The sequence below is a fragment of the Melanostigma gelatinosum genome (genome assembly GCF_949748355.1).
Source record: "Melanostigma gelatinosum genome assembly, chromosome: 17".
NCBI lineage: Eukaryota > Metazoa > Chordata > Actinopteri > Perciformes > Zoarcidae > Melanostigma > Melanostigma gelatinosum.
Window position 1 is genome coordinate 2,154,400 of NC_136650.1, and position 10,253 is coordinate 2,164,652.

The following is a 10,253-nucleotide window of genomic DNA, read 5'->3' on the forward strand; positions in this document are numbered from 1 at the left end:
ATATATGTTTGTTGACCAGAGTTCTGATCCAAAAGGGACTTGAGAGGACGGTGTGGTATTAGAAATACTGACACACTGACTCAAGGCATGTGGCAATAGCTGGGGTCTACACTTATACAGCACATTGGCTGTTTGTTGCAAATACATCTGGCTCTGTTGGACACCAAGTCACAGAGTACCCTACCAGAATTGCCGGAAAAACCACACTCAACACCAGAAACCACCTAATTTGATTGATGGTGCATTTGGTTTCGAGGCCTATAACGCTTTAAGTGAAGGCCAGCCACAATGAAGGCTGGAGGCTGGATGCCAGCGAGCCATCCAGCCAGAGAGGGCAACAACAATACCCAGCTGAGGAGGAGAACACTGGCAATGGATGCTGGGGTCAAGTTAGGAGACCCTCCATTGAAGGAAGGGGCCAATTGTGACAATAGTGTTGTGACTATGCTTATTTGTGCCTAACCCACAGTAACCTCTCCAAAATTCCCACCAGCCACCATGCAGCCAAAGGCACCATCTGCCCCTTCTTATGCATCCCCTCCACCCCTCCCATCCCCTCCCGTCCTTTCAGATCCATCTCTGAGGTGACTTTCCCATGCCACCAGGGCGCTCTTCCTCACCCTTGTCCCCTCCCCTGCGTGACCTTGGTGATAGTCCCAGTCTTCCCCATTTTCTTTCAGTCTTTTTTGGTGTTAATGTCCTCATATGCAAAGAACCTTGAACCCTTGCAGTAGCCGCTTTCCGAAGCTGCAAGGCAGTAACAATGGCAGTTGCACTTGAACCTGCACAATGCCTTATCAATGTCACTGTGGAGTCTTGCATCTGTTCAATCTAGTATACCCTTTCGGTCAACTGAGCTGTGAGCCGCACAACATTTATTGTTGTCCAGCCGCCGTCAAGCATCACATCCCACACACAGCGGTTTGCAGCTGAACTGAAGTTTGGATTGGCTAAAGTCATTTTGTACATTCTGTTGCAGGTGAAGTTAATTTCCATTTTGTAGGCCAGCTGATGCTGCTTGCTAATGTGTTGAAGACCATTAGCAGTACACTGATTATGTATTTCTAGTAGTTCTATTTCCATTGACTTTTATTTTTACCCCCAAAAATTCTCAATTGCCTTCAGTGGTAACTACCAATGCAGATACCACAGGGTTTTGAAATGCAGTATATATAAATATCTCTCTGTGATTTTTGCCTCAACATCAATACAATGTCATTTGGTTTGTTGTGCTCACAGCATTGAGATATTTGATATAAATGTCATCAGTAACATGTCTTTCCAGAAACCTGGTTGTTTATCATAACCCACAAAACAGGGACAGCATCTCTGGAATCAGATAAAAAAACCGAATTACCTCCATTGGACTGGGGTGGAGGCAGACATTTCAGAGACAGATATTTAAAAAAACTGGACAAATAAAACCCAAAGTGTCTGCATGGACAGAGATCTCCTAAACGCCAGAGAGTAAGAGAAAATATGATCCTTGAACAATTCACTACTCCCCACCTTGTCTTACATCCGCACATGCAAATGCAATAAATCAGAGTGAGCATGGATAGAATATCCTCCACAGCAGCTATATTATATATTTAGCCAAACTGCTTTCTGTTGGCCAAACCTGATAAATGGCAGACAGAGGTATCATGGTGTTGTATATACAAATACCACAAAGTTCGCCTCTTAGACATTACATTGTTCGGCTGTAATTCTGTAATATGAGAAGGTTGATGACTCATGTTGACAAGGTTGTTGATCAAATGAACATACAGCAGAGCTTTTCCCTCTCTTCATGATCTGTGTGATTGGCTTCACTGATGTGTCCCATCAAGAAATGAGCATCTGCCCTCCTTCTGAGGAGAGATGTCCCAGCCAGCAGATGCAGCCAGCTGAGAGTGGATCTGGGCTGATAGAACCCTGCAACCCCCTGAGCTCCCCATCCCTTTGGCCTGCTAATGAAATGCAGGGCTCCCAAGGGGGACCTGCATCCCATTCTGTGACCACGGTTATCAAACACATGGTGTTGCAAACTGTGAGGCCTAAAAGGTCAGGGTTATGGTAAGTGAGATTTACATAAACAAGGTTTAGTCATCGGACTCTTTGAGGGTATTGGTTCATAAAACACCAATGCAGATTAACATCTTATTTCTGTGCCTGGATTACTCTTGATTATCAATAAGGGTGTAAATGGTTATTTTTAAAATCTATTACTAATAACCTGTTCAAATGTAGTCAGTAACCTAATCAAAATATCACAATATCAAAGTGACATAACTTGATTACTTTTTGTTACTTTTGGATTATCTCAAAAACAAATGTACGAAAAAAGAAGTGTTACTTTGTAATGAGTGCAAATGTGCATAGCAGTATATTCTTATATTTTTTTTCTGTCGCTCTAACTGAAAGCAGTTAACATTGTTCATATTGTCATTTCGTTCCATGTATCCCGTTATTCCCCGAGCTAAACATTACAGCGTCTACACAGCCAGCGCACGATTAAGAACACGCGGCAGGATGACTTCTAAAGACTGCTTAAACAGAAAGTATTGTTATTTTGTTTAGATATTATCTCAGAAGTGAAAACTAGAGGTGTTAATTCAACTCGTTGATTATGTTTAGGCTTGGGTGAAAAAAATAGGAACATGGTTCAGTCCAATGCAGTCCAATACAACCCCACCTCCAAGTACAGCTTCAGAAATGACCATCGAGTCAACAAAAACTAAGTGGGACTGTCTTCATCAACATTGAAGGGTGATTGTATGGGATTGCATTAGATTGTACAGGTGTATCAAAATAACTGTAACTCAATAACAGTGTTGCGATCACCTTTGAGATGTGTGCCTTGCACATTGGCATTGCATGGGATCAATCACTAGTCTTGATTTCAGCTTGAAGCCTCAAATCCAGTGAGACTCTGTGCATGAAGATGGATGAAGGATGGTCATAGTGTGTCAGGACTAAAGGACCTTAGACAACAAGCTTTAAGGCAACTCCAGACTGGAGGAGTTAAATGTACTCCATGACAACAAGCTGGGCCCACATGAGGTGTGATGAAGTGCATAGCATTAGAGATTGGACTATTTTCAATATCAGGCACGGGCTATAATGAGATTTTTTAAAGGGAGGGGGTTGGTGGACAACCCCCTCCCTAGCACCCTGTGCTTGTAACCCCAAGCCCCTCAGGGGTCATGAGACAGTCAGAGGTGAGGAGGATGGATGTGTAGATGAGGTTGGGCGGGAGGGTTAGCTTGTGTCCAGCCTGAGCTACTCTCCCAAGCCCTCCACTGCTATTGTTTAGGGGGACTGAGGCCCCTGAAGTTCACAGATTTCTGTCTACCCCCCATAACAAATATACAGAGAAAGAGAGAGGGGTCCTGAGCAGCATATACAAATCAGTTTATTTCAAACTTTGGAGGGCTGTATGGCTTTGAGCCAGGAATGACAAGAAAAATAAATATTAGGTTAGAATAAGGTTGAAGCTTTAAAACTTAGGGTCAGGGGCGGACTGGCCATCGGGGATACCGGGGGAATCCCCGGTAGGCCGACGGGGTTTGGGCCGGTCTCTGACATCGCTGGCCCCGACTATATTATATGCTTCACAGAACACGTTCAATTGACTCTAATACCGAAAGTCAATAATCAGTGAAAACTGTATCAACAGTATAAACTGACATTATACTACTCCTCGCGATCTGAGGACGCCATAGCACGGCTGGACACTACGGTGCTTTTAAAAACTTTTCTCCATAACCGCAGTCTGCGCCGTGCCGGGCGACGGTCGGGGCGGACCAGCGGAGGTGCGAATGGCTGCCGTAGACCGGTGAAATACAGGGGCGGCTTTACTGTCACGGCGTCCATGAATCGAGTGGGCCGGTCTGACAGTAACTCCCGGGCCACTTTTTCACCCAGTCCGCCCCTGCTTAGGGTTAGGGTTGGAGCTTCATGTTCTATGGATTTAAGGCAAACATCTGCAGACATCATATTTGAGCAAATGTTTGATAACTGATTTAAATATTAACGAATCACTTCTAATAGTCCCCTTTGCCCCTGACCTCTTCTTCTATTACATCAGAGGAGGAAGCAGTTTGAGCAATCAACGTGTAGTTGAACGTCTGAGCTGGAAGTTGGGGATGGCTGGGCAGCCATGACACCCATGGCCTGGGGCTTCCTCCTTTGTCCTCCTCATGGGAGTAAAACTCTCCTTGCTTGGAGACGGCGAGTTCTTTCAGCTGTAGGAGGTCTCCAAAGGTCTTTTGTTGAAATCAACTGATGGTCATTTACTGGGTGTCGTATGTCAAGTTCAATGTTTCTGAGTGTATCTGAGGAATGAATGTGTTCACGACTCAAAGTGCGATTTAAACAGATGACAGGTAGCTTTAGGCTGCTCCTACTGTAAGAAGTAAGCTCAGTGTGGTTAATATTTGTCTTCCAACATCAGTTTTTTCAAATTTATAGATTTGTGGAGATACAATACCCAAGTTAAAGTACCAAAACAATACTACTTTAGTTTGTTTGAGAAATATAACCTGCTTTCTAACAAAAAGCCACGATTGGCAAACTTTTGATTGTAATCAGGAACTATCTATCTGACAAACACAAGAGAGATTTTGAATCTGCCAACTTTCTGAAATTGACAGTTTTTCTTTTTAATCTATGGTTTGGACACATTTCAGTTCAAAGCAGTACCAAAGATAAATTAAGGTTCTGTACCAAGCCCTATTCACACGTCCTCATAGAACTTCATCTTGTAAATATCTAGAATGTACAACTTACACGGTTTCTATCATGTGATATGAAGAGAGGTATTAAGGTCAAATTCAGTGTGGGATCAGACTTGGTGTTTTTAGAGCAACTTACCTCTCCTGTCTGATAACATGCTGACCGATGCATAAACTGATATTGGCCTTGGGCCCCTGGGCCAGGACGTCCCATCTGCATTTGGGGGTTGATTTCTAATGGTCAGTGCAGATTTAAAAAGCCTGGCCAAAACCATGGTCCCCACCGGCCAGGCAGATCAATAAGCAATAATATCTAATGTGATGGAGAGGAGGCCTCTTTGTTTGACCTGCAGTTTGAATCAGTGAGGTGTCAACTCACAGAGCAACTCTTTTTAGGGAAATCTCATTGAAAGCAAAAGCCTGGCAGGACAACTAACAAAACACAAGCTGAAGGACTCCCACAGACTCATCACTGTGCAGGAGAGCTGCTACTGCCAGATTATGGGAAGCACTATTGAAACTGTGATCTAATGGGACACGAATAGATGCACCAGAAGAGAAATATAAGGTATCGGGTCTTATATGAATTATATGGGAGCACATTTCTTTTTTTTAATCAAAATAAATTACAGCTGGAAGGTTTACACAGTTATAAAGTCAATAACCCTAACCAGCAATTTAACCAGTTACTACCACTACTGGTGCATCAGAAGCTGCCCAGTCATGTTTCCTACTCTGTGGCACTGGACATATGCTGGCATAAGAATTTCAAGGTCCACCCATGGGTGTAAACATAAAGCATTGAAGATTTCACACATCAACTGTAATGAAAAAAAACATTAATAAAAGAAGTGTAATGGACTAATACAAGTTGCATTGCATTAAAGTTCTCAAAGCAGTGTGTGCTTGTTAACGCCTTATATAGTCAGTCAAAACCGGATGAGGGCCTACAGGAGGTCCCATCAGCCTCATGACTGCATCTTTGCATGGCTCAAATCCTGTTAGCATTAGCCTAAACTCTGCACGGATTGAGATGTTCGCCTCTTTCCTGTCACACGCCGGTCACCACAGGCCCTTTGTGTACTTGCTGTGGATTAAAGGGGTGTTTTGCAGGCCTCCTCCATGGTGTTCACTGTGTGTGTGAGTCTGAGTGAGGAGCCCTGACAGGGGAGGGTTGTCGGGGACATGGTCATGGGCCGCTGGAGGGGGATTACCTTCCACACACATATTTTTAATAAGGTCTCAATCTGAGCACAGTGTTATGGAGATGAGGGTGTGAAGGTCAGCTCACTGAAGACTGAGGACTTGAGGGGGCCTATTGTGTCTGTGCACCCCCACACAGACTGCTCTGCTGACCGGGGCGACCCAGAGTCATACCCCCTCCCAAAGGTCAGAGGTCACCAACTCTAACCCCTTACTGTGGTCTGAGCTAAGGACACCGTCTGCACTGCTCCCCTTCTCATGCAAAGCTGCTCGGGTTTTCTTAAATAAAACATTTTTTCCCATCTACAACCTCCCGGTTATTTTAAATGTTTATGTGATAATTGTGCCTTCAACAAATGTAGAATACCTGGCCGTCAGGCATTCCATTCTTACTGAAATGCTCTTTAAATGTTTGAAATGTAAGTCTGTGTTCATATGAAATATGAATAACTGGGTTCAGAAATGAATTCTGCATACAGAGAAAGTCTTTTCTGCATCACTTCACAAAATGAAACCCTGTGGCAAACAATTAGATCAAGTTGAATAGTCTAGATCAGGGATTCCCAAAGTGGGGTGCGCGCACCCCCAGGGGTGCCTCTAGGGGCCTCTAGGGGGTGCGCGAGAGGAAAAGTGCAATGGCGGTCTGATGGTGTAATAATATTAAATATAAAAAAAAAATGTAATTTTAATTTAAAAACTGTCAGGTGGGACATCTGAAGCTATCAGTCGTAGAAGAGGAGAGGGACAGAGAGAGAGAGAGAGGAATCGGAGGCGAGGGGAACGGAGAGGTGCGTTGGGGAGAGACCGGGAGAAGAAATCGAGTCAGAGTCAGAGGAAGATGAGACGGAGGAGACTGAAAAGGAGGAAGGGATAGCACAGACAAATCGGGAGCACATCGGCCCATCGCGGAGTCAAGGTGAAAAAAGAGGAAACGAGAGTGAGCATCAGACTGGGAAAAAAAGAGGAAATATGATGAAAAGTATGTGTGTCTGGGCTTCACTTGGATTGGCAACGCAGATTCCCCAAAGCCGCAGTGCGTGGTGTGCAGTGAGGTTCTGGCTAACAGTCTGAAGCTCTTATTTACGTCGCCACCTGAACACCAAGCATGCCAGTGCAAGTCAAAAGCCCCTTACATTGTTTATATCGAAATTGGAGGAGTTACAAAACAGCCAAAAACAACTGGAGTCTCATTCATGTGTTGGTCTATAAATGACGCACTACGGGCTTCATATCTGGTTACAGAATAGCGAGAAAGGGGCTACCGCACACAATCGCCGAAGACGTGAGCTTGCCAGCTGCCAGAGAGATGGTGGAATGTATGATTGGTGCGCGAACCCGGTCGGGATGTAGAAGGGGGTGCGTGGCCTAAAAAGTTTGGGAACCGCTGGTCTAGATCTACGTACAAGCTTTTTCTGGAGCTTTCAGCTGCACTTCACAGTCTTCCTCAGTGAAGTTTGCTTAGTGAGTGGATCTTGACTTTTTATTCAATTATTTGTAAAACTATTATTTCCAAGTTCAACAATGAACTTTCTTGTTTAGTCAAACAGTGTTTTGATGGCGTTCAATTTGAACCGTTTACTGTTCATTCAAGATTGATGATGAAATGTTTTGACCAGTATATATTCATATTTGTAGGAGTTATTTAGAGGATACCTCCAAATGTATTTCCATTCAATAGGCCACACTGTTTTACTGGTGAGAAAGTGACACAATGGTCAGTTCATTTGCATATTGTCATGTACATTTTGACAAAAGCTTCCAGTCATCTGAACAGAGTGGAAGTGATCATTCAGTCCTTATTAATAATACCTGAATTAGTAGATGAGGACAGAGCAGGAGCTTGTTTCTCCAATTTACAGCAATTTCAGAAACATCAATTACAGCGGGGGCGATATAACAATGCTGTTTTTAAACTTACTGATTCAATGAGAAACAATAGGATCTTCAAAAAGGAAACTTTTATGAGGATGATTATGGATTTCATTAATACCGTAGGCGCAAAAGATTTTAATTCCAGTTTACTGAAAGTCAAAGTCAAAGCAGCAGAACAGATGAGAGCAGCAGCATCCTCTCTCTGGACTTGGCAAAGTTCAGTTCTGATCCTGAACTCTGTGTCAAATGTAGAAGCTAGACTGTACTTACTCAAACAGTAGAAAGTTGCCAGGCAGGTGAGAAAGAGTCTTGCTTTCATTTTTGGTTTTCTTCACTCCAACCTTCTTGATGTCAAAGCTTCTTCCCCTTAGAACCCCTTAAAATATCAAACAAATAAGAAAAGTAATCCAAATGGAAAGGCGTCTGTATCCTCGGCCTGTGTGTCTTCTTTGGTGATAAAGCTACAATTGTTATTGTTTTTCATGAAAGCATTGCTATTCTTTAGGTTCCCTAGTCCAGCGTTTGGGCCACGGAAGGCTGCTGGTCATGTTCAAAGCTACTCTGAGAATAGAGAGGACCACACTTCAGCTTGGACAGAGCTCATTGGTTATTCAGCCTCGTTGTTGTCAGTGAATGGACACTGATACAGTAGCTTTCACCGGCGCTCCAGGTTGGTCTGCTATGAACCAATCGCAGCCCCGCGGTGACGGCCCAGCCTGGGAGGCATGATTGATATTCATTTAAACAGAGAGCTGCTGGCCATCCCGCCCTGCCCCCTGCCTGATGGGCCTGATGTGTCCAGAGCTGGACACAAGGCTCCCAGCCAGGCAAAGGAGTGAATCTGAGTCAATGCTCCTTTTATTGGAAAACATTTCCAGTGTAATCGTTTTTGAACAGACACATTTTCTATTGTTTTAGCTCAACTACAAAAATAAAACAACCACTATCAGGATAAAATGTTTCAGTTTTCAGAGTTTCAGATTTAAAGTAAAAATTCAATAAAAATGACCTATTAACCCTTTCAAAACAAATCCCGAGTCATATTGTGCACCTATTTAATAATATATGTTTTTTCCAAAATCTCTGTATGTTAATATTAATATTAGTGCTGGGCAACGATTACAATTTTTAATCGTGATTAATCACATGATTTTTTGTGATTAATCTAATTGTTATGTGCAAAATTCAACAATGAATTAAAAAGTAGTGTATTTTGCATCCAGTCTGTGTGTAGTTGATGGTGGACTAACATCCAGTCTACGTGTAGTTGATAGTGGACTAACATCCAGTCAGCGTGTAGTTGATAGTGGACTAACATCCAGTCTGCATGTAGTTGATAGTGGACTAACATCCAGTCTGCGTGTAGTTGATAGTGGACTAACATCCAGTCAGCGTGTAGTTGATAGTGGACTAACATCCAGTCAGCGTGTAGTTGATGGTGGACTAACATCCAGTCAGTGTGTAGTTGATGGTGGACTAACATCCAGTCAGCGTGTAGTTGATAGTGGACCAACATCCAGTCTGTGTGTAGTTGACAGTGGACTAACATCCAGTCAGCGTGTAGTTGATCGTGGACTAACATCCAGTCAGCGTGTAGTTGATAGTGGACTAACATCCAGTCAGTGTGTAGTTGATAGTGGATTAACATCCAGTCAGTGTGTAGTTGATAGTGGACTAACATCCAGTCTGTGTGTAGTTGATAGTGGACTAACATCCAGTCAGCGTGTAGTTGATCGTGGACTAACATCCAGTGAGTGTGTAGTTGATAGTGGACTAACATCCAGTCTGTGTGTAGTTGATAGTTGATTAACATCCAGTCAGCGTGTAGTTGATAGTGGACTAACATCTAGTCTGTGTGTAGTTGATAATGGATTAACATCCAGTCAGCGTGTAGTTGATAGTGGACTAATATCCAGTCTGTGTGTCGTTGATAGTGGACCAACATCCAGTCTGTGTGTAGTTGACAGTGGACTAACATCCCAGTCTGCATGTAGTTGATGGTGGACTAACATCCAGTCAGTGTGTAGTTGATAGTGGACTAACATCCAGTCAGTGTGTAGTTGATAGTGGACTAACATCCAGTCTGTGTGTAGTTGATAGTGGACTAACATCCAGTCTGTGTGTAGTTGATAGTGGACTAACATCCAGTCTGCGTGTAGTGATAGTGGACTAACATCCAGTCAGTGTGTAGTTGATAGTGGATTAACATCCATTCAGTGTGTGGTTGATGGTGGACTAACATCCAGTCAGCGTGTAGTTGATAGTGGACTAACATCCAGTCTGCGTGTAGTTGATAGTGGACTAACATCCAGTCAGCATGTAGTTGATAGTGGATTAACATCCAGTCAGTGTATCGTTGATGGTGGACTAACATCCAGTCAGCGTGTAGTTGATAGTGGACTAACATCCAGTCTGTGTGTAGTTGATAGTGGACTAACATCCAGTCTGTGTGTAGTTGAC